Source organism: Erpetoichthys calabaricus, chromosome 4, assembly GCF_900747795.2.
Source record: "Erpetoichthys calabaricus chromosome 4, fErpCal1.3, whole genome shotgun sequence".
Taxonomy (NCBI): domain Eukaryota; kingdom Metazoa; phylum Chordata; class Cladistia; order Polypteriformes; family Polypteridae; genus Erpetoichthys; species Erpetoichthys calabaricus.
Genome location: NC_041397.2, coordinates 297647547 through 297673328, shown reverse-complemented (window position 1 = coordinate 297673328; position 25782 = coordinate 297647547).

Sequence of the window (25782 nt, the reverse complement as noted above, 5' to 3'; positions counted from 1 at the left end):
TAGGACATCCCATTGACACAAGTATTCGGACCCTTTACTCAATACTTGATACCTCTTTGGCAGTGATTCCAGCTTGAAGTCTTCTTGGGTTTGACACAAGTTTCACTAACCTGGATTTGGGGATTTTCTACCATTCTTCTCTGCAGATCCTCCCAGATTAAGACCTTTAGAGGCCTTAAGCACTTAAAAGATTTTGGTGCCCCCGTATATATGAGCTGCACTCACTCTCAGTGGACAACTGAACGGGACAACAGATATGACTAAGACAAGAATTATGACATGAGCCTCGGTGGACCATGTGGCGGTTACCAGATTCTAATTTTGTTGTTTTCCCAAGATTGATACATATAATTAACCTCTATTATTACAATTTTATTTTTATATTTGTATATACTGTATATGTTGTGATGCTCCAGCTGCCCCAACCCCGACACAGACAGGTGGAGACACAAGTCCAGGACACAACACATGTTTATTTTCTCTTCCACGTGGGAAACGCTTTCCCCCATTTGCCACTCATTCAACACAAACACAGAACCAAAGCAGAGCACAGTCCTTTCTCCTCCAGTCCACTTTTTGCTTCATCCTTCAGCTTTCTGACTCTGGTCATTAATTGGACCAGGAATCACCCCCAGGTGTGCTGAAAGCCCAAAGTAGGGCTATGCAGCTCCCCCTAGTGGCTCACGCAGACCCCAACAGGGCTATACCAAACTGCAATTCCCAGAGTGCCCTGTGAGAATCCATGGTGCCACAGCCACCCAAGAGGGCTGCCCTCTTGCGTCCCGCGGAAGGTAGTGCCTTTCTGATGCTCTCTATCCTGGCCAGGTAATGGACGTGACCGCCCGTCACAATGTATGTAATTTTTTTCATTTCATGTGGGATCTCCCTTTTGTGGAACCTGGTTCAGCTGTACCGTTTGTAGTTTTGCACCATTAGTTCCATGGTAAATCCAGCAACGGAATATTTCTGTGGTGCCCCCCTTCCCTTGATGCCCTAAGCACTTGCTTATTTTGCTTAGTGGTTAAACCAGCCCTAAGCTCTGTCAGGTTGGATGGAGACCATTGGTGGACAGCTATTTCAGGTCTCTTAAGAGATGTTTGATTGGGTTTCAAGTCTTGGCTCCTGCTGGGCCACTGAAAAACATCCCTAGAATCGACCCCAAGCCACTTCAGTGTTGTCTCTGCTTTGTGCTTAACCTCATTTCTCTATTGGTAGGAGAACCTTTGGCCCAGTCTTAAGCAGAGAGCATTCTGAAGCAGATTTTCATTAAGGATACCTTGGAACTGCTCCTTTCAGTTTTCCCTTAGCCCTATTTATTCTCCCAGTGTCCCACAGCGTGACACTGTGTCTACCAACATCCTTCACTGTTGTAATCGCATTGCACAGGCGATGAGCTGTGCCTGGTTTCCTCCAGACATGATGTGTAGAATTGAAGCCAAACAGCACACTCTTGTTTTTATATCAGACCAGAATAATATGAATCCTGTAAGTGCCTGTCTGCAAACTCCATGTGTGTTTTTGTGTGTCATCTGGCCACTCTGTAATAAAGCTTTGATTAGTGGAGTATTGTAGTTGAGGTAGTCCTTCTGGAAGATACCTCCATCTTCGCACAGGTTCACCGAAGCTCAACCAGGGTGACCACCTGGTTCTTGGTAAGCTCTTTTACCAAGGCCCTTCACTCCCGAATGCTTAGTTTGGCCAAACATATGATAGATAGATAGATAGATAGATAGATAGATAGATAGATAGATAGATAGATAGATAGATAGATAGATAGATAGATAGATAGATAGATAGATAGATAGATAGATAGATAGATAGATAGATAGATAGATACTTTATTAATCCCAATGGGAAATTCACATTCTTCAGCAGCAGCATACTGATACAATAAATAATATTAAATTAAAGAATGATAATAATACAGGTGAAAAAACAGACAATAACTATGTATAATGTTAAATATTAACGTTTACCCCCCCTGGTGGAATTAAAGAGTCGCATAGTTTGGGGGAGGAACGATCTCCTCAATCTGTCTGTGGAGCAGGACAGTGACAGCAGTCTGTCACTGAAGCTGCTCTTCTGTCTGGAGATGACATTATTTAGTGGATGCAGTGGATTCTCCATAATTGATAGGAGCCTGCTGAGCGCCCTTCGCTCTGCCACAGATGTTAAAATGTCCAGCTCCATGCCAACAATAGAGCCTGCCTTCCTCACCAGTTTGTCCAGGCGTGAGGCATCTTTCCTCTTAATGCTGCCTCCCCAGCACACCACTGCGTAGAAGAGGGCGCTTGCCACAACTGTTTGATAGAACATCTGCAGCATCTTATTGCAGATGTTGAAGGAAGCCAGCCTTCTAAGGAAGTATAACCGGCTTTGTCCTTTCTTGCACAGCGCATCAGTATTGGCAGTCCAGTCTAATTTATCATCCAGCTGCAAATGCAAAATATGGCGCTAGGAAGAGATGTGGTTGTTCCAAATTTCTTCCATTGAATAATTATAGCTCTTGGGAACCTTGAATGCTGCAAAACATTTTTTGTAGTATTATGCAGATCTGTGTTAACACAATCCTGTCTTTAAAAAGTTCTCCACCTGACTCCTCTCATCTGTCTTATCCCTCTTATTGATACACTCCATTAGTGCAGATTCATCTGATAATTTCTGCAAGTGACATGACCTGGTGTTATATTTATAGTCAAAGGTGTACAGAGTGAAGAGAAGAAGAGACAGCCTGTCCCTTGTGGTGCTCCACTGTTGCTCACATGCACATCAGTGACACAGAGTGGGCACTCTATTTTGTGTATTGATGATATCATAAGCACGACAAAAGAATCTCAAAGAAGAGTTTTGGGGCAGCCACCTGTATATATTATTCCTGTCTGCAAATGGATAATTAGGTACAGATTGAAGTCCAAAACTGAACTGATTTGCTGGCAAAAAGATGGCGGCTTTAACTCTTTTAGGGCGGATGTCGACTTTTGTCGACAGGAGGGGTTGAGAGCGAATGTTGACAAAAGTCGACATCCAGGGATAGAGGGCGACAATCAGCTGTTAATGACGACAAAACTCACTGTCACGTCGCAGGCATTCCCTCTGTGCTTGGAGGAATGCTAGACTCGTTGACTCGGCAACTAATCCTTGCGTGTGCGTGAGTTGCGAAATGTAAACAATGGCAAGATGGCATCGACATGTCACAAGGGAGCGAAGCGAGTGCAGAAAAGAAAACACTCGGCAGACAATGTTTTGCGCATTATCGCGGAGTCAACTCTGATTTTTCAGAATTGGATTTTATTGACAGTGATCAGGAGATCGAACAAGAGAGTGAGAAGCCGGCATCAGCTGATCGGACACCAGCCAATGCCGCGCCAGCTGATCCGCTGCCAGCTGAGCGCATTCGTGCAGCCGATGCATCTACGGCAAGGTTCGCGTGGGAGGAATACACAGACATTGATCCATGGGCTACTGGACTACACAAGACGGTATGGCTTGCTGTTGGACACGACAGATCACCAGCTGCTGAACTACTTCAGGCTGTTCTCTCCTGATGCTGCTTTTCAGCTACTGTCAGATGAGACAAACAGGTAGGCAGAGAAATTTTTTCAATCGCGGGCTGCGCTTGCATCGCATTCTCGTTTTTCAAAGTGGAAACCCACAACAAAAGACGAGATGAAGCGCGCTGTGGCATTACAAATAGAGATGGGACAGAACTGGTGATATAACTTCAGGGAGCATTGGTCCAAACGTGCTTTGTCCCCTGGTGGCTTTGGACAGGTTATGCCACGTGATGATAGGTACGTGATGCTGCAAAGTTTTATTCACTTCTGTAATAAACAGAAGCAAATCCCATGGGGTGAGCCAGGCTATAACGCCATGCATAAAGTTCAGCCCCTGCTTGACATTGTGGAACCAACATAGAAACAATTTTATCAGCCTGGCTGTGATTTGTCTGTGCATGAATCTATGATCAAATAAAAGGGACACCTTTTTTTCTGCAAATATATGCCAGACAAGCCCACAAAGTATGGCATAAAGGATTTTGTACTGGCAGAAGCAAACACTGGTTTCTGCCTGAAAGTAATTACATATACAGGAAAGTATTTCTTTCAAAGAGAGAACTGTCCTTTGACAAGTCAGGTTGTGCTGGAGCTGCTTCAGGGCTATGAACATTTGGGTCATGTTATGTACATTTGGACAATTTTTTTACATGCCCAGAATTGTTCGTGGAGCTACAGAGCAGAGGAATTGGAGCCTGTGGCACAGTGAGGGTGAACAGGATACACATGAAGCCAGACAGGCTGAAGATGAAAAGGGGTGACAATACGGTTTTCATGCGGGCAGAAAACTTGGTGGCATTGGCATGGCACGATGGCAAACGGGTGACTTGTCTCTCTACAGTACACACTAACAATATACAGTATGTGAGAAAGTGCAGCAACAGACAATTGAAAAGTAGGCACCAAAGCAACACATATTGTAAGGAGTGCAACGTGGCAATGACTGAAATTGGCTGCTTTGAGTGAGATCAGACTTTGCAGGACTTTGCTGTGTAAAATGTATGTGATACGTATAATAATAATAATAATAATTCATTACATTTATATAGCGCTTTTCTCAGTACTCAAAGCGCTATCCACACAGGGAGGAACCGGGAAGCGAACCCACAATCTTCCACAGTCTCCTTACTGCAAAGCAGCAGCACTACCACTGCACCACCTGTGAGGACGTATGTGAAATCATAGAGTATGCAGGCTCATACAACATGCAAGACAGTAAAATTTATCAAAAGTAAATATTTTTTGTTGCTTTCAATTGCTTTGTGTTCTTTTTTTAAAAAAAGTTAGTTTTTGGAAAAATATTCAGCCCTGGGAGAAAAGAAACAAAAAAAAAATTAGTCCTAAAAGAGTTAAGGGAAATGGAGGAGGTGACGTCAGGGTCCAGAACCAGAAGTGGTGTCATTGGGCCTGGGACTGGAAGTGCTGTCTTCAGTATGACCAGAACTGGAGTAATGTCATTGGGCTCAGGGGCGGAAGTGGCGTCATAAGTAGGACCAGAACTGGAAGTTTCGCCATCAAGGTCGGAACCGGAAGTGAACTCATCGGGGTCTGGTCTTCAGAGAAGTGCCTTGTTCTGGCATGGAATTAATCTCATTCAGGCCCATTAGATGCCTCCCATGACAATGACTATTAGGTTACACAGTGCAATATTACTAGAATGTATTTTTTTGTGATTTTGTGTTTTTTTATTTTCAGTTCAATAAGCAAGAAAAAAAACAATAAGAAATTATAGAAAACAAATTGTAATGATAATAGGCAACAACAATCCTCCCCACCCATCCTTCAAAATTGCCCTGTAAAATGGCTCCATGTAGGATTAAAACTTACTGATGATGCCTGTGTAGACCAGTGAGAGAGGCCTGGCAGACGCAGTGAGCACCAGAGACGATAGATGAATAATAAAAAGGGTAGATTACAGATTAAGATTAGTGGCATTGCATGGACTCTTATGACAAACTGCAGTAAACCCAACATACAAAAGCTTGACACTTCTGAAAACAAAAAGCACACCTAATCAGAAGGATTTAAGAATCATATTGGACTCGACACTGTCCACTGCCAGACAGTGTTGAGAAGTCATTAAGAGGGCTAACAGAATGTCAGGTTATACAGCACCCTGTTGGGTGGAGTACAAGTCCAAGGAGGTTCTGCTCAAGCTTTATAACACACTGGCGAGGCCTCATCTGGAGTACAGTGTGCAGTTTGAGTCTCCAGGCTACAAAATGGACATAGCAGCACGAGAAAAGGTCCAGAGATGAGCAGCTAGGCTGTATTAGGTGCATGGGGAATATTAAAACAGAAACTAGTCAATTGGAAATATTCGTCCAACATGCAGAAAATTGAGGACAGTCCCAATACATATGAATAAAAGTGCCAGGGAAATTTAAAGAACACAAGTGACAGAACAGCCAAAACCATAGCATAAAATTGACGAGGGGTGAAGGACATACGACATATAAAATTAAATTGAGAATGCTGGTTGCTAAATTGGGGATGCTGAGGTTTTTAGAAGACAGGGAAAGATTTTTAAGAATAGCTTCCACAAAATGGGGACTAAAATGCATTTGATGACAATAATTAAGGTAAAATAAGCCTTCTTCTTTATGATTTCAAGTGACATAGAGAAAGGAGATTTGTGTAAGCTATTTTTACGTCAGTTTCAACAGAACAAAAATATAACTATTCTTCTTTTCTGTATATTATCTACAGACACTGCATTCTTCTCTTCACCCTCACAGAGCATAAAGACATCCTTAGGAATGCACCCTTTACTCATTTCCAGGAACTTTAGACGTTTTTTCTTTTTTTTTAATATATATGAATTGTGTTAATTGTGTTATTTGCCTAGTTTCCTTTATCATTAAACTAATATTTAACTATTTTTCCCAAACAAGCTTAATCATTTTTTTTGTGTGTTTAACTTTTGATTTTGTATCGCTTAATCATTTTCTATCCAATATTTTAACACTTTCTCAAAAGTCCTTGAATTTTAACCTGCCATCTTGCATTTCATTAAAGTTTATTCTTATTGAATGGCAGTGTGCGTGTGTTACTTTTTAATTACAGAAGCACATTGACAATTCTTATTATTGTGATCATGACAGTTGCTTTATATATCATTGTATTGCACACTGCACCATCTGCATTGAGAATAAAACTTGTAGTATTGTTGCTTCTTTTCTCTGGAAATATTCCACCCACTTACAATATCTGAATATCTTGCTTCAGAATATGCGTGGATAAAGAAAGACAGAAAAGTGCTCTACATTACCTAAAAATTAAAGGCAGTGCTACAGCAGTATTTGGCTCATTAATGAATTAATATGGTGGTCTGTAGGGAAAAGAAAGAAAGATTCAGTGACTCATAAACAAACCAATATAATGCATTTCATGGAGGATACCACCTTGAAATACTTTATACAGTGAATTCAGAAAGTGTTCTGACCTTTTGTCTTTTTTCATAATTTACTGAGTTGCAGCCTTGTGATAAACTCGTTTAAATTCATTTTTTGCTTCATCAAGCAAAACTCAATATCACAGAATGACAAAATAAAAATCTGAATACGTTTTGCAAATCTACTACAAATAAAAAATACTGTCCTATCTCATTGACCCTTCACCCAGTACTTAGGTGTAGCCCCTTTGGATGCAATTCCAGCTTGGAGTCTTCTTTGGTTTGACATGACAAGCTTCACACACCTACATTTGGGGATTTTCTGCCATTCTTCTCTGCAGATCCTCTTAAACTGGAGACCATCAGTGGACAGCTCTTTTCATGTCTCTCCCGAGATGTTTGATTGGGTTCAAGTCTGTGCTCTAGGTGGGTCACTCCAGGACATTCTTAGAGCAGACCCTAAGCCACTGCAGTGTTATCTCTGCTTTGTGCTTAGGAACATGTTTTCATTAACAATATTTCTTTACTTTGTTCTGTTTCTTTTTCCATTTTGGCCATTCTCCTCTGACTCCCCTCATCAAAAAGGCATTTCCATCTGCAGAACTGGCGTTCACTTGATTGTTTTTGTTTTTTGGACCATTCTGAGTAAACTCAAGACTGTTGTGTATAAAAGTCTAGCAGTTTGGACCTCAGCAGTTACAGAAATATGCAAATCAGCCTGTCAGGCATCAAAATCATGCCATGGCCTAAATCACTCAGATCACATTTTCTTCTCATTCTGGTATTTAATCTGAACATTAACTGAAGCTCCTGGCAAGTATGTACAAGATGTTTGAGCATTGCATTGCTGCCACCTGATTGGCTGATTAAATAATTGCACAGATAACCATGCATACAGGTGTTGCTAACAAATTGTTCAGTGAGCATACTGTGTATATATATATATATATATATATATATATATATATATATATATATATATATATATATATATATATATATACAGTAATCCCTCCTCCATCGCGGGGGTTGCGTTCCAGAGCCACCCGCGAAATAAGAAAATCCGCGAAGTAGAAACCATATGTTTATATGGTTATTTTTATATTGTCATGCTTGGGTCACAGATTTGCGCAGAAACACAGGAGGTTGTAGAGAGACAGGAACGTTATTCAAACACTGCAAACAAACATTTGTCTCTTTTTCAAAAGTTTAAACTGTGCTCCATGACAAGACAGAGATGACAGTTCCGTCTCACAATTAAAAGAATGCAAACATATCTTCCTCTTCAAAGGAGTGCGCGTCAGGAGCAGAGCATGTCAGAGAGATAGAGAAAAGCAAACAAATCAATAGGGCTGTTTGGCTTTTAAGTATGCGAAGCACCGCGGCACAAAGCTGTTGAAGGCGGCAGCTCACACCCCCTCCGTCAGGAGCAGACAAAGAGAGAAAGAGAGACAGAGTTTGTTTTTCAATCAAAAATCAATAGGTGCCCTTCGAGCTTTTAAGTATGCAAAGCACCGTGCAGCATGTCGCTTCAGGAAGCAGCTGTACAGAAGGTAGCAACGTGAAGATAATCTTTCAGCATTTTTAGACGAGCGTCCGTATCGTCTAGGTGTGCCAACAGCCCCCCTGCTCACACCCCCTACGTCAGGATCAGAGAAAGTCAGCGCAAGAGAGAGAAAAGTAAGCTGGGTAGCTTCTCAGCCATCTGCCAATAGCGTCCCTTGTATGAAATCAACTGGGCAAACCAACTGAGGAAGCATGTACCAGAAATTAAAAGACCCATTGTCCGCAGAAATCCGCGAACCAGCAAAAAATCTGCAATATATATTTAAATATGCTTACATATAAAATCTGCGATGGAGTGAAGCCGCGACAGGCGAAGCACGATATAGCGAGGGATTACTGTATATATATATATATATATATATAATCCAACATGTGTCTGTCTCTGTGTATTTGTCCACTTTTCATGAGAGAACTACTTAACAGATTTAGATTTTTTTTTCTATAATTTGCTTGAATATCCCGGTTGATTTTGCAACTTCTCTCATCGTGCTAATTATGATCGGCACCGAATTATACGTGAGATAGGCTGTGGGCCGAGGGGAATGGGGTGGGGTCCTCCTCACTGACACGCTAGCCTCCATTTAAGTCGCTGTACCTTTCATCACATGTTGGAGCGTACCTTGCCTCCGATTAGCTAGTGATACCTGTTTGTTCGGAAGACATTTTCATCTAGAGATTGTTAAAGAGTAACGTTTGATGTTTTTGAGAGAGAGATCAGAGCTACGTGTGTTTAAGAGGGTAGCTGCTCATTGGCAGAGATATCACGGCTGCGTGCTCTTCTCCCCACCCGGGGGATGCTCTCCCGTCAGAGATGAACACGATCAACGTTTGACATTGGAACGTACCTACCTTTCTCTTGGCTAGAGATTCCTTGCCAACTTTTTTACATTTTTGGCAAAGACATCACAGCTACATTCTCGCCCCGATAGCAAAACCAAAAGTATTGTATATCAAGAGGCCCTCGGATACGAAAGCTATCAATATAAATTCTTGTCCTGTTTCACTACTATGAGGGTGGAGCTGCAGGGGACAGGAGTATATATAAATTGTGGAAAACCAGCCTCGACACAGACAGGCAGGAAAAACACGAGAACACTCGAGATAGCAACACATGGTAAACTGTTATGATGTGGGAATGCTGGGCTTTATCTGCCGGAGATGCGTCACAGGGCAGCAGCCAATTAGCAGTAAGGAGAAATGAATAATGCTCTTGGATTGGCTACTTTCACCATTCCAAGCCACTTTTTCCTGTATGGTTGCTTTGTGTTCTCTCTACAGTACAGTATTGCCACGAAGAAAGCCATAAAAAAATTGCAGAGGATATTTAAGGTTTCCGTTCACAATTATTAGTTAGATTCTAAGGAAAAATCCGTGAATGACTGAGGCCGCGAACTCTGAACCGCGAATTCGCGGGGTTCTATATATGTATATACACACAGTATATACTGTATGTGCTGTCATGCCACTTGGGTCTTGGGGTATTGTTTGATTAAGTCCAGACTCAACCAGGTTCTTCAATGCAACAAACCTTTACTACTCCATCGATAACTCAGCAGCAATAAACTTAACACATCATTTTCATACTACACTACCTCTATCCAACCCCCCTGTTAATCCAGCACTCCCTGCCCAAAAGCATCATGGGAGTTTATCCGCTAACTATGGATAATGTATTTATATTCTGTAGATATATATCACCACTTGTGTCATATTTGGAAGAAATTGCTGTTTTCTCTCCTTCAATACATAGTTATATAGTTTTGTTGCAAAGATAACACACTTTTCATACAGAAACTAGTAAGAAAGATGCACGATCCAGTGCATGTTAGTTGCCTTAACACACAATTTGTATGTCTTGTGGTAATCAGTAAAGGTGCTTGTTTCTCTGATGAAAACAGCCATTCCCCAACGAGGCTCATTCTGTCTTTCAGTTCTGTCTCAAACACAGTGTCATCATCCCCCTCCAGTAGTGCAACTCTTTAAGAGTCTTTTGAGAATTTGTGCAACCCAGAACCCAGAATGTGACAATGTAAGTATAAGTTTGGAGCCCCACCAGGTGACTCTGTATAATTGTAGGCAAAAAAGAAAATAAAAGAAAACACACAATAAATACAGAGAAGTCTTTTCAGACATGGTTCCTGATTGAACTCCCTTAAGATGGAGAACTGCTGCTTATGTGGCTCCCATGCAGGAAGGGGTGTGTACAGGAACAGGAACAACCAAGGTGACATCATAGGATGAGCAGCTGTCAATCTCCTGTTCTGCAGAGGGACTTAGAGAGAAGGAATTCGTTAACAATACCTGGTGGGTAACTGCCATTACCGAGACCTTAAGCTGTCGCCCAAGCACACATGCATGGCAATAAATATAGTCACACACTCGTGCCTGGGAGACAACTTCAGGGCTTGTCAACTTGCAATTCTGTGCCAAGCCAAGGGTTTTTTAACACCTCTCCTTCTCCCTGCCAATCCAGAAATCAGCATCTCACCAGCTCCGGACATCACTTCACCTTCTGCCTCACTGACTTCCTCTTTTTCCAGTCTGACTGGAGACACACATTTGGAAAAATGTTGCATGCATGGCACATTAACACGTGTTTTTGTTATTTTGACCTTATAATATACAGGGATTGTCTGAGGATGCCGCAACTCTTTATCTACATTTATATGCTTTATTTACAATCTATATATATAAAATTCTTTTCGCATTTGAAACGGAAATTACATATGACCACGCGATATGGAAATTACGTATGACCACAGAACATATTATAATACAGGAACTAATCACTTCGTTTGTGGATGCCATTTTTATATCGTCTTTACGAATTGTTATTATTTGTGTGAGAGTTATTTTACTGATATTGAAAAGAAGTAAACACAAACACGTCGATCTATCCCATAGAAGTGCACCCCGCGTCATCCTCTACCAGCCCTCCTCTCTGGACTGCAGCACTGAGCCGTCCGCCGCCAAACGTGTTCTGACAGAGAAGTTTTATTTATTGTCCACGTAACTGTCGTGGAAACTGCCACATTGTAACTTTTTAGTTGGCAGTACTTGACAGTAGAAGAGATGAGGAAAACAGCTTTGCATCTTTCTACTTTTTAACTGCAGCGAGCTGTAAACAATGTGCGTGAGAACAAAGTGGACGCTGGGAGGCGCGGAATGTCAGGCTGCTCCGCGGGGTCAAGAGCTTCGCAGTTTCGGGCAGTGTCCTCTCTTCTCACACTTCAAGTGCCCCGTCGGCTCCAGGGAGAGTGGAAATCTTTGCGAGTGAGTGTAATTGGTGCCATCGAAGCAGGACTCTGTTTGTAAATTACCCTGCACTACTACTTACTGTCCCTTAAGGTGAGTTTGGGTCACTAAAACCTCGCAACATTCAAGGTTCCTTTTGTGATGAATTATTTTAAGAAGTAAATCACAGGCACGTAGTGCAAGGTTGTCAGGCAGAAATTTGGACGATCACATAGAAAATGTAACTTCTAAACCACAGCGGTCATGTAGTGCCTTTCACAAGGGATCTACTACCGAGAGATAATCCAAATACATTTTAGCTGCTGTTAGTACTACTTAGCTGTTGTGTTATAGTGCCTTTAAAATGTAGTTTACCCCAAACCACTCCAGTAGTGCTCAATATATCTTTACTTCTTAAATGTTAATGTTTTACTGTTTAATAACTTATAGACTATATTTTATTTTTTCCCTTGCACTCAGTCAGCGAAGCCACTGGGTAATCAGCTAGTATATATATATTTATAAAAACACCAGTTAACCCTTTCTTCACAATACTGTAGTACTAGGGTGTTGTACTGTGTTAGCCACAATACTGATAACACCGAAAAAGTAAATTGAAAATGTTTGCGTAGTAGAAAGTTGGCAAACACGTGAACGAAAAAAAAGACAAAGTTTTCACTTTTCCAATAATAAAGAAAAATCTATTCTCTCTACTTGATTTTGTGTGGCTTTAACAGATCGAAACAAGAGTATCGGAGGTGCGCATTGTCCCACAGTTGTGCTGTTGCCATCTTCTCCAAGGACTCTTCTTAGAGTTGGCCATCTGGTTGAACTGAGTAACCAGGCAAGAAAGACCTTGGCCACAGAGGAGACCAGGCTCCCAATGGTCACTCTAACAGAGCATTAGAAGTCTTCTGCAAAGATGGGAAAAACCTGTCATTAGGATGATATTTTAATCAGAACTACATTGATCAGATGGAAGCCACTCCTAAGAAAAAGACATATGACAACCTCTTGGAGTTTGACAAACACCATTTAAAGGACTCTGAGAGCATGATGAAAACAATTGTCTTGCCTGATGAGAGAAAAGTTTTACTTTTTTGCTGAACTTTAAGCACTATAATGCTTAGATGCTGATGTCACGGATGAGTGAACGCTGGTGTGACTGACTGCCGCTGCTCTCCAGTATTTTCTAGAATTTTCCATCTCTGGAAAACAAACTGTAGTTCACTTTTAAATTAATACACTACAATTAATATACTACTACTGATATACAGTACGTGGTTTAGATTACCTGGACTACTTGTCGACTACCAATGAACATTGCAGGCTTCTGTGTTTCTTCATGGAAACAATGCTTTTCAATATCCTATGTTCTTGGATTATTATTTCTTGGATTATTATTTCTCTGCTTCTCCATTCTGTTACACCCTTACTCCAGTACATGGCAGGTAAACATTTTTGGTTATGCTTTCATTCCATTTAGCCACCCCAGAATTGCACCATCACTTGGAAATTATTTGACATATCTGTCGGAGATACATCCACCATGGGTCCTGTTGGAACTTTAAATGACATCAACCTTTTGGTCTTCCAACCAGTGACACTCAAGGAAATCTGGACCGGCTGCCAACTACAGCATGCTAGCTAAACTGGCTAGATTGGTTAATGGTAGGCCTGATGTAAGCAGTATCGCTTCTGGACTTTTATCATCTGTTCACTTTCAAACAAGAGTTCGTTAGTTTCTGATCTTTTGGACGATCGTAAGTATAATTTCATATGTCTTGTCAAAACCTGGAAGCAGCCTAATGACTTTTTAACACCTGAATCATGCTGTCCCCCATGGGTTTGCTTATACCTGGCAGCCTTGGCCTTCCGATAGAGGTGGTGGGCTCACAATAATTTATAAGGTTAGGTGGAAATTATATTCAGTGGTCATGCCTGTATACACCTCAGTTGAGTCCATTGTTCTACAAATCAGTAGGCCCACTCCTACTTTACTATCCACTGTTTACCAACCACCTAAAATTAAAAGGGTCTTTTTAGATGAATTTTCAAGTTTTCTAACTTCTCTCTGTGCTATGTCGTCTCATGTTATGTTGGTGGGCGACTTTAATTTGCATATGGATAATGTTAATAACTCTATTGTGACGGATTTTATATCTTGCCTTGACTGTTTTGGTTTATAGCAGTATATTGATTTTTCTACACATTGTAAAGTTCATATTCTTGATCGCATTGGTTGCACGGGTGTACCTCCTCTTAATTGTATTGCATCTGATCTGCCCATATCCGACCATAAGCTAAAATCCATTTATGTTAATTTAACACTACCCAAAACTAAGCAATATTGCTCCATCTCATTTTGCAACGATAAGTATAATCACTTGCCTTCTCTGTGCAGTGGAATTGTTAATCTCCTATGTAAAGATAATTTACTCACAATTGATGAACTGGTTTCCCATTATAATGATGGATTACATAGTCTAACCCTAACCCTAATCTTGCTCTTTTAAAAATCTTAGTCTTTTTCCTTTACTTGTTCTGCCCCCTGTTACAACCCTGAGCTGTGTCAGCTTAAAGCTAATGGCAATAGAGTGGAACATCTGTTTGTTAAAACAGGGTCTCCTAAACATAAAAAAATGCATCATGATCACTTACTTCTTTATAAGGGTGCTGTTTTCACTCCCAAATCTACTTATTATGCGGAACAGTTTAGGTTAGGTGAAGGGAATTCTAGAGCTTCATTTTATATGGTTATTACAGTTCTGCAGCCACCTAATGACCTTGCACCTCACCTCCAATCCACTGAACAGTGTAATATTTTCCTGCAATTCTTTAATTTAAAAATGAACAATATTCAGCAGCAGCTAACACTGTCGACAAGTATATTATACAATTCTTCTAATTCTGCTTCTGGTAGGGCTTGCTTAAATTTTCTTTTGTCCTTTACACTCCCTACTGCTCCTGAAATTTCTGACTTCATTAAAAAATCTAAACCTTGTACTTCCCAGTTAGATCCAATTCCCACTTCTTTGGTAAAAATGTGCCTGCCCTCTATTGTCCCATTAATAATTGACATTATATATTCATCACTTTCTTCTGGTGGTGTGCCCTCAGCTCTTAAGACACCTACTATAATTCTCATTTTAAAGAAACCTGGTGATGATCCTGATAATTTGAATAATTTTAGACCAATTTCAAGCCTGGCATTTCTCTCAAAAATACTGGAGAAAACAGTAGCTGCACAGGTACACGTGTATTTTACTGATAGCAATCTTTTTGAACAGTTTCAGTCTGGTTTCCATTCTTTACATAGTACAGAGACAGCTTTGCTTAAGATCACTAATGATCTGCTAATGGCTGCTGATTCTGGGTTATTGACCATTCTGGTGTTGCTTGACCTGAGTGCAACATTTGATACACTCTCTCCTAGCATTATGGTAGAAAGATTAGCCTCTATTGGAATCAGTGGTATTTCCTACACTTGATTTGCTTCACATCTCTATGGTCGTACACAGTTTGTTCAGCTTGGGAATTTTAGATTGCAGTCAACTACAGTCATCATGGGCGTTCCCCAGGGCTCTTTTTTGGACTCTCTTTTATTTATTATCTACCTTCTACCACTAGGAAATAGTTTTGGGAGATTTGGTATTCAGTTTCATTGCTGCCCTGATGACACTCAACTGTATTTGTCTACCAAGTCTAATTCTGCCCTTTCTCCTTTCATCCTCTTTGATGGTTTTTGCTGAAATAAAAATTTCTCAACCTTAATAATGATAAAACTTCTCCTCATTGGTACTAAGTCTACTCTTGCCAATCTTGACAGTTTTTTTCTTAACAAATGATGGTTCTGTAGTTTCTCCTTCTAAGGGTAAGAGCTTGGATGCCATAATTGACAGCACTTTATCTTTCAAAGCACACATTAAAAAGTCAAACAAAATGACACAAAGCTCACATTAATAATATTACCTGGTCTGCATATTTTCACCTTTGTAATATAAACCGTCTTCGTCCATTTCTTACACCCTAATAGTACCTGCTTTGGTAACATTTCACATTGATTATTATAATTCTATACTGGTTGGTCTTCCTTGCAAGCTTTTTCTGCTGCTTGTGTTATTATCAGCACCACCTCCATAGAACACATTACTCTGGTTCTTTGTAAACTACAATGGCTTCCTGTGAAGTGTCGATTGATTTCAACATTTTGTTATTAACATTCAACTCTCTTCATAATCTGGCACCTCTATATCTCTCAGATGTGTTACACATTTAGATGCCCACTCGTACCCATAGATTTTCTTATTCAGATCTCCTTATTATGCCTTCTGCTTGTTTATCTACCATGGGATACAGATCTTTTAGCTTCATTGCTCCTCGTGTCTGGAAGTCTTTCCTTCAAAATATCTGCAGCATTGATTCACTTCCCAACTTCAAATCTAGACTTAAAACGTATCCTTTCAAACTTGATTTTGTTTTTTGACTGCATGATTTGTTTTAACTTTATGACCATATTTTCATAATGTTATTTTATTTTAATTGTTTTTATTATACATTTTTCTTTTACTTATTGTAAGGTGTCTTTGAGTGCCATAAAAGGTGCCTTTAAATAAAATGAATAATAATTACTATTATTATTATTATTATCATTATTATTATTATCACTATATCTGGAAAAGACCAAGCAATACTCATCCCATGCCTAATTCTATCGCTACAATGAAGTGTGGTGGTGGTGGCATCATGCTATGGCAGCGTTTCTCAACCTTTTGTATTTGCGACCCGAGTTTTCATAACAGTTTTAATCGTGCCCCCCTAACATTTTTTTGAAACCCTAATGAAATTTATTCCTATATTTTTTGCTGCCAATACTATGGAAGATAAAAATTTATATATTAGCATAAATAGCATATTAGCATAAATAGCCAATAAAAGTAATTAACAGCTTCTAAAGCATTAGATTTAGATTAATTTAGACATGACAAGCTAATAAGATATGGCAAGCAAATAGTTAATAAAGACATTAGTTATATTGCATTTTCTAGTTAAAGCTTGAAGGAAAATTACCAATATTGGGAAAGGAAGGATAGAACAGAAAGAGAATGATGTACAGAAACTACCCGAGGACAGAAGAAGGGGGAACATGGACACTTGTTGTTAGTTAGAAGGCCAGAAAGCAAGGAATGATACCACTAATGGAATACAGAAAAATGGTCAGGGTAGGTACGTGAGAAACCAGCTGGAATAGTGAGTCAGCAGAAAACAGCAAATGCATTGTGACAACAAGGTCAAGATGATGTAATGTATGGAAAATAAAAATTAGTATATTCATGTACTCGTATTAGTATAAATAAATATAGAGAAATATACAGTATAAGCTTAGTGCAGATATTAACGCGAGTCAAGCCTGCCAAGCAAATGATTAAATAAAAGCACATGCCATATTTCTTTTTAATTAAAGCTTAACTTTAAGCTACCAAGTATAAACTGGCATGCAAGCCAAGGAAGGGGAAGTGATAAGAAAAAGCCCAAAAAAGGAAGAAGGAACTTCTGCCCGGCCGAGTACCAATCAAAGTAAGCAAAAACAGAAAGTAAAATGAACAACAGACAGTAGAAATACCAGGGAGCCAGCTGCAGGGTGAAGTCAGGAGATAATAATGGTTCCCTTGGGAACTCGAGGTACAGGCTGGGGAGGTGCAGAGGGGAGTCAGAGAAAAGCAGCAAATGAGTCAATTCGAGCAAGGTCGGAATGATAAGAAATTACTATATAAGTTTTTAATCCGGAACTGTTCAGGGCTCAGCTCAATTTGGCCGTATTGGGTTGAGTCCGTGTTATTATTATTGTTATTTTATTGCAATAAAACTATAGACTCTGTTTGCCTATCCTGAGTCTCCTAATAGCCTTCATTTCAGGTAAAAAGCCTTGTGGTGGCAATTTTTCACCACGACAATACACCGCTACAAGTTTAAAATTTTCCTACAAATAGCAAAATTATGCCACATATGGCAACATTCACACCCCCTTTTTTGTTACTTCACAGTTTGAGAACCGCTGTGCTATGGAGTGGTTCTCAGCGGCAGGGACAGGCAAACTGGTCGGAATTGAAGGAAGGATAAATGCAGGCAAATACAGAGAGGTTCTTAAAGAAAACCTGCTCCAGAGTACACATGACTTCAGACTGGGGTGACAGTTTAAAATTCAGCATGGCAACAACCCAAAGCATATAGCCAAGACAACACTGAAGTGGCTTTAGGACAAGTCTCTGATTGTCCTTTAGTGGCCAACCCAAATCACAGACTTCAGTCCCATAGGCCATCTGTGGAGAGGACTGAAGATGTCAGTTTACAGACACTTCCCATCTAATCTTTCAATGTCCCTTGCCTCCTTCCCTTTCCAGCTGCTGATTTTAAGCTGCATGTGTAATGTCACTGCAACCTACATACTAATATAGTGACTATGGCAGGCCTTACAGTTGTCTTTGGCTTAATAACAGCATATGGTTCCAACCAGTATGTTGTTAGTCAAGTCTGTTGTTAAGCATGTTGACGTATATTAAAGGAGTGGGGGCATGTCTCCGTGTCTGATGTAATTTTCGCCGGTCTGACTTTGGATACAAGGTGCCGTGTCTGAATCGCTGAATGCCTAGCTGTGTGCCAGTAACATGCAGGCATGTGTCATTTTCGTCAATGACATGACAGAACCAACCCTAACTTAACCTAACCTAACATTATCATCATACATACATCACATAAATTAATAGCAATCATTGAAATACAGTAATAATAATACATTGATAAAAATAATTAATATTGTAATATGACTTGCTACAACAGCATTTCAATGCTATTTGATTTCATTTATGGAGGCTTTGCCTTTAAAGCACAATGTCATTAGTCGACATGTTGTTAACCGAGTCAAGAGTGCAGTTATAAGCAGAGTTAACGTGCACTCAGTGGACACTTATTATTTGCAGCACTTGGCTCGAGCCTGAATTCTTTGATAGACTCAACATGTAAACATTCTTTAATGCTGCACAAAGTGCATCACACACATTTTCCGTCCACATACTCACGTTGTTAACCTCCCACTCCACATCATCCCAACGTCACTGAGTTGGACTGAGGATTGGGACTGGAAACCATTATGTTCATTGATACCATCATGACAAGTTGTGTGCTGTGTAACATGGTGCATTATCCCTTGAAAAAGAATAGACTGCAATCATAAGAGAATTTATTTGGATAAAAGCATGCTTAGGCACTCTGTGACATTCAAGAACACATTCCGTACATCATAATGCTACCACCCCAAACTATACCATTACATCAAGTCAGGATAGGTACATATGTTCAAGTTGTTTATGTTAATTTCTGACTCCCCCGTCTCCTTGTGGCAGTAGAAATCAAGATCAAGGCAAGGCAACCAGGCAACAGTTTCACCATCTTCAGTAATGCAATGTTTATAATTATGTATCCACTGTTGCCTCATCGTTCTTAACTGACAGGTACAGACCGACAGACAGACGGACCTACCTGAAAGTGATAGCTTCCACCCCAAGCATATAAGGCGCTCCATTATTTTCAGCCAAGCAATACGGTACAATCATATTTGCTCAGACCCGACAGACCGGGATCAACAACTGCAGGAGCTCAGACAAGATTTCATCAGGCAAGGTTACACCCCCAAAACAACAGACATTCAAATAAGAAGAGCTACTGCCATACCCAGAGACAACCTTCTGGAATATAAAAACAAAGACAACACGAACCGCATCCCCCTTGTTGTCACCTACAACCCACATCTTGAAACACTTCGAAAAATTATAAAAGAACTTCAGCCAATACTAAACAATGACCAAACACTGAAAAATGTATTTCCTGAACCTCCCCTCCTGGCATACAGACAACCACCAAACCTTTAACAACTAATTGTCTGAAGCTCCCTAAGTGAACCAACAGAAAATGGCACATCTCCATGCCTACAGAAAAGATGCAAAACATGTGCCCACATTTATGATACAGACCGTATAGTTATACCACACTGCCGACTCGAACATCACATCAAGGGATCATTTTCCTGCAGATCATCTAATGTAGTCTACCTAATTTTCTGCATGAAATGTCCTGACACTGCACTCTATGTGGGAGAAACTGGATAAACACTCCGCCAGAGAATGAATTTACACAGGTTCCACATTAAACGTGGCAACACAGATGTTCCTGTAGTCACAGTGCTTATGGGCAACTTCAAAACACAGCAAGAGAGAAAAGAATGGGAAGTTAAACTCATGCTAAAATTTAATACTTTACAACACAGGTTGAATAGAGACAAGAGTTTTATGATCAGATGTGAGGATTGTTTACATCTCTCAGAATGACAGACAACCTGTCTACAGACCCACATTGTTTTGAAAAAACTCATTACAAACTTCAAAAGACTTTGTTGAACAGTTATCTTATCCAGAGATCTTGACAATACATTGTTCTTTTCTCTCTTGTTAAATTAACCCTAGCCTGAATGAATCTATTAATTTTTTACATTTAAAATTTCTCATTTAAAGATTTGCCAATGTTGTTTCTTGTTCTAGAGTGTGTATATAAACATAGGGAACTCCAGTTTCTGTATTACATCTTGCCTGAAGAAGGGGCCTGAGTTGCCTCGAAAGCTTGCATATTGTTATCTTTTTAGTTAGCCAATAAAAGGTGTCATTTTGCTTGGCTTTTCTCTACATTCATAATGGCTAGTACAACACCCTAGTACTATTAACTTGAACAACTGGATAAGCTTCTCTTTAACAAGGAGCATTTGCCCACAGAACTGCTACTCGCTTGATGTTTTCTGTTTATCACACCATTCTCTGCAAATTCTAGAGACTGCGGTGCGTTCAAAGTTCAAAGAACTTGATCTTGATGCAACTTACAACTGATATACCATTAACTAAGGTGATAGGTCAGCATTTTGTCAAAACTCAGAGAGATCAGGAAGATTTATTTTGTCCAACTTGTAGCTTTACGTTTCTAGGACGTTCACTTGGAATTTCCAACTCGAAAACTCATATTTGTGTAAACTCAGCATTGTAAACTCACAGGAAAGCACATTTTTCGCACATCTCAGATGTCCAGACATAGAACATGAGATGTGCAAAATGCAATCAGGCAAGTCGGTTGGGCTACCACATAACTAACATAATCCACAGCAGTTGTTATTGCAGCACCACTCCAGATTACAGCTGAATCATAAATCAAAACAGAATCCGAGTACAGGAAAGAAAACATGAAGTTATAGTCTTGAATGAACACTTAAACAAAATATAGTGAAAGAACGTGAAAAATTGTAAGCAGAGAGGAGCGGCAGAAAGGGGCACCAGCGTATAAGTAATTGGGACTGTGTACCTGGCAGTGGAAAGTTGTTCTGTCCAGGTTTGGTTCCTTGCCCATCATATTCTCACAACAGGCCTGCCTCCACGTGATCCTGAAATTTGAATAATCAGGTTTCGGATTGGGTGAATGTGCCAGTCTGGGCATTGTGATACATTGATTATTACTCTTATCCCACAACTCCAAGGAAGCAGGGATTGAATACTAGTCCAATCTCTATATGTTCTGAGTTTCTTCATATTTATTTGAGTTTTCTTTGGATATATTAATTTCCTCTCACAGCCCAAAGAATTAAGTATATAAAATCAGTTGGATGAACGATTGAGAGAGAGTGAGCGTGTTAGTGTATGCAATGATGGACTGAGATCCCATCTAGTGTTATTTGCTGATGGGATATGCTTTGGCTGTCATCGACAAGCTAATGAAAAAGGTATTTATAAAATAAGTTGATAGGTCATAAACCTTTTCGTGTTTAAACTGGCATTCATGTATTTAATTCTTCAATTTTAATGTCTTTTACCTGCTACTGTTTTATTATAGTTGTGTTACTCTTTGAATGGTCCTTTACAAAATAAACCGACATGACATTTGGTGCATGTCAGAATTACCAATAGTTACTACCTAGAATTACCTTGTCACCCTGAGCTGCAGACTGGTGCTCTCCATTTATATTTTATTATTGCTATTCCACTGTATAAACTTTAGTCTCTTTGTTACCAAAGCTTGTTACCAAGAAACCGTTAAAAGCTTTTATTTCCTTTTCCTACAGCATATAATAATATTTTTATTTCTTAAGAATATCTATTTCTATCCAGCATAGCTCATCAACTTCTATTCAGTTGGTACCGTACAACAGCAAGCGGGTCGCCCCTTTAAAGTTCATAGGGTGCTGTTTTGCCTCACTTCTAGGCCATTTATTCCAAATATTAACAAATAATTGTGTATTTTTATATAATTATTTTTTCTGAACTCTTCCAAGTTTATCTATCAATAGACCCCATAAGAAATGACTGTGTCTTGTTGGGATTTATTTTATAGAGGTTTGCATTCAAAAAAGTGACAGGCAGTGAGACCATCTACAGAATGTGGACCTTTGGATTTAAAAACAAAATAAATGTTTAAATTGAAAACGTAATAAAAATGAAATAAACAGAAAGTAAGACACAAACAATTGAAATTTTAAATAAATGATAACATTTTCTTTGTTGGAAGACATTCATCCATTTATTCATTTTTATGAACTCCAGTAGAAGGTTGAAGGGAGCCAAAATCTAATATACAAGCAGTGGACACACAATAAGAACCAACTATCTTGGTGTGCACTTCTGACTGTGTGGAGACCCTTAGCAAGTCACTTATCTTGTGCTGCAGGTGCTTCAGATCTCGATGAATGAAATATTCGAAGTGGAAAAGCTTTACTAGGTAACAGTGTGTAATTCATTGAGAACAAAATGATGTAACAATAATGAATGGAATCCAAAATCTAACAGGTCAGGTCAAGTCAGGTTGGGGAGCATGCACTGGTACAGCGTGTTGACACACCCACCACATGAAGAAACAGCTTGGGATCCTGGTTAGCAGACACGCCATCCAGTCCTACCCACCTGGAAATGACCCTCTGTCTGCTGCAGCCAGGTGTTACGTGGGTGTCCCCATGGTTTGTCCTCAACAATGAGGATTCTGTGAGCCAGATCACCCTCTGGGAATCGAGCCACATGGCTGCAGTGCTCCCTCATAATGCTGGTAATGGGCCTCATTCGGGACTCTGTGAGCAACACAAAGTCAAACCAGCGGTACCCAAGGATTCTCAGAAGAGACACAGACCTCACACCCATGCTCTCCCAATCCGTCTACTGACTTCATAAGAACAGTCACCAGAGGTATGAATGTTGCTGCAGAGGTAAGTAAACCTCTTGACAAGGTCGGCACTCTCCCTGTAGACAGACACACTGCTGATGGCTGTGCCTAAGAGGTCATTAAAGACCTGGATGTTGGTTTTTATTCAGGACACTCACAAGCCCAGACACTCAGACTCCTCTCTCAGTCTCTCGAGAGCCCTGATCAGAGCCCCCATTGACTCCACAAAGATCACAGCATTGTAGGCAAAGTCAAGATCAGTGAATCTCTCTTCACCAACAGATGCCCCACAGCCACCGGACCCCAAGACCCTGCCCAATAACTCTGCTGTGGCATAATGAGAGCAGCAACAAGCCATGGAATTAAATAATGGGTTTAATTAACAGCAAAAATTTGTTCTCATTAAGAAACTGGTTGGAGTGTGTAGCCCCAATTTAGCTGTTCATCTGTTGGTTCGTTTTACATCTCATTTCTATTTGGCTGTCATTTAATGAAGGAAAGAATCAATCCAGAGGTCTGACTCCTTAAAAACAGGGCTATTCAAATGAAGGGAAAAGGAGTTAATTAGCAGTGAAAACTGGGCACTGATTAGGAAAAGGGTTAGAATGAAGAGCTGCAGCCACTGAGGTCCTCCAGGCCTGGAGTTTGACAGCCCTGATCTAAGATGCCTCACTTAAAGGTTTTTCAATGCTTTATCTGTCCTGGTGTCTCTATAAACACAGGGAATTCCAGTTTCTGTATTACATCTTGCCTGAAGAAGGGGCCTGAGTTTCCTTGAATGCTTGCATATTGTCCCCTCCTTTAACCGTCACCTTATCGTGGTGGAGGGGTTTGCGTGTCCCAATGATCCTAGGAGCTCTGTTGTCCGGGGCTTTATGCCCCTGGTAGGGCCACCCAAGGCAAACTGGTCCTAGGTGAGGGATGAGAAAAAGAGCGGTTAAACAAACCTCCTATGAAGAAAAACAATTTTGGACGGCGTTTTCCCTTGCCCGGACGCGGGTCACCGGGGCCCCACTCTGGAGCCAGGCCTGGAGGTGGGGCTCGATGGCGAGCACCTGGTGGCCGGGCCTGCACCCATGGGGCTCGGCCGGGCACAGCCCGAAGAGGCAACGTGGGTCCCCCTTCCCATGGGCTCACCACCTATGGGAGGGGCCAAGGAGGTCGGGTGCAGTGTGAGTTGGGTGGTGGCCGAAGGCGGGGACCTTGGCGGTCCGATCCTCGGCTACAGAAACTGGCTCTTGGGACGTGGAATGTCACCTCTCTGAAGGGGAAGGAGCCTGAGCTAGTGCGCGAAGTTGAGAGGTTCCGGCTAGATATAGTCGGACTCACCTCGACGCACAGCTTGGACTCTGGAACCAATCTCCTTGAAAGGGGCTGGACTCTCTACCACTCTGGAGTTGCCCCCGGTGAGAGGCGCCGAGCAGGTGTGGGTATACTTATTGCCCCCCAACTTGGAGCCTGTACATTGGGGTTTACCCCGGTGGACGAGAGGGTAGCCTCCCTTCGCCTTCGGGTGGGGGGACGGGTCCTAACTGTTGTTTGTGCGTATGCACCGAACAGCAGTTCGGAGTACCCACCCTTTTTGGAGTCCCTGGAGGGGGTGCTAGAGGGCATACCTTCTGGGGACTCCCTCGTTCTGCTGGGAGACTTCAATGCTCACGTGGGCAATGACAGTGAGACCTGGAAGGGCGTGATTGGGAGGAATGGCCCCCCTGATCTGAACCCGAGCGGTGTTTTGTTATTGGACTTCTGTGCTCGTCACGGATTGTCCATAACGAACACCATGTTCAAGCATAGGGGTGTTCATATGTGCACTTGGCACCAGGACACCCTAGGCCTCAGTTCGATGATCGACTTTGTGGTCGTGTCGTCGGACTTGCGGCCACATGTCTTGGACACTCGGGTGAAGAGAGGGGCGGAGCTGTCAACTGATCACCACCTGGTGGTGAGTTGGCTTCGATGGTGGGGGAGGATGCCGGTCAGGCGTGGTAGGCCCAAACGTGTTGTGAGGGTCTGCTGGGAACGTCTGGCAGAGCCCCCTGTCAGAAGTAGCTTCAACTCCCACCTCCGGCAGAACTTCGACCACATCCCGAGGGAGGTGGGGGACATTGAGTCCGAATGGGCCATGTTCCGTGCCTCTATTGTTGAGGCAGCTGACCGGAGCTGTGGCCGTAAGGTGGTCGGTGCCTGTCGTGGCGGCAATCCCCGAACCCGCTGGTGGACACCGGCGGTGAAGGATGCCGTCAAGCTGAAGAAGGAGTCCTACAGGACCCTTTTGTCCTGTGGGACCCCGGAGGCAGCTGATAGGTACCGGCAGGCCAAGCGGAATGCGGCTTTGGTGGTTGCGGAGGCAAAAACTCGGGCGTGGGAGGAGTTTGGGGAGGCCATGGAGAATGACTTTCGGACGGTTTCGAGGAGATTCTGGTCCACCATCCGGCGTCTCAGGAAGGGGAAGCAGTGCAGTGTCAACACTGTATATGGTGGGGATGGTGCGCTGCTGACCTCGACTCGGGACGTTGTGGGTCGGTGGGGGGAATACTTCGAAGACCTCCTCAATCCCATTAACATGCCTTCCAATGAGGAAGCAGAGCCTGGGGACTCAGAGGTGGGCTCCCCCATCTCTGGGACTGAGGTCACCGAGGTGGTCAAAAAACTCCTTGGTGGTAGGGCCCCGGGGGTGGATGAGATACGCCCGGAGTTCCTCAAGGCTCTGGATGTTGTAGGACTGTCTTGGCTGACACGCCTCTGCAACATCGCATGGACATCAGGGACAGTGCCTCTGGATTGGCAGACCGG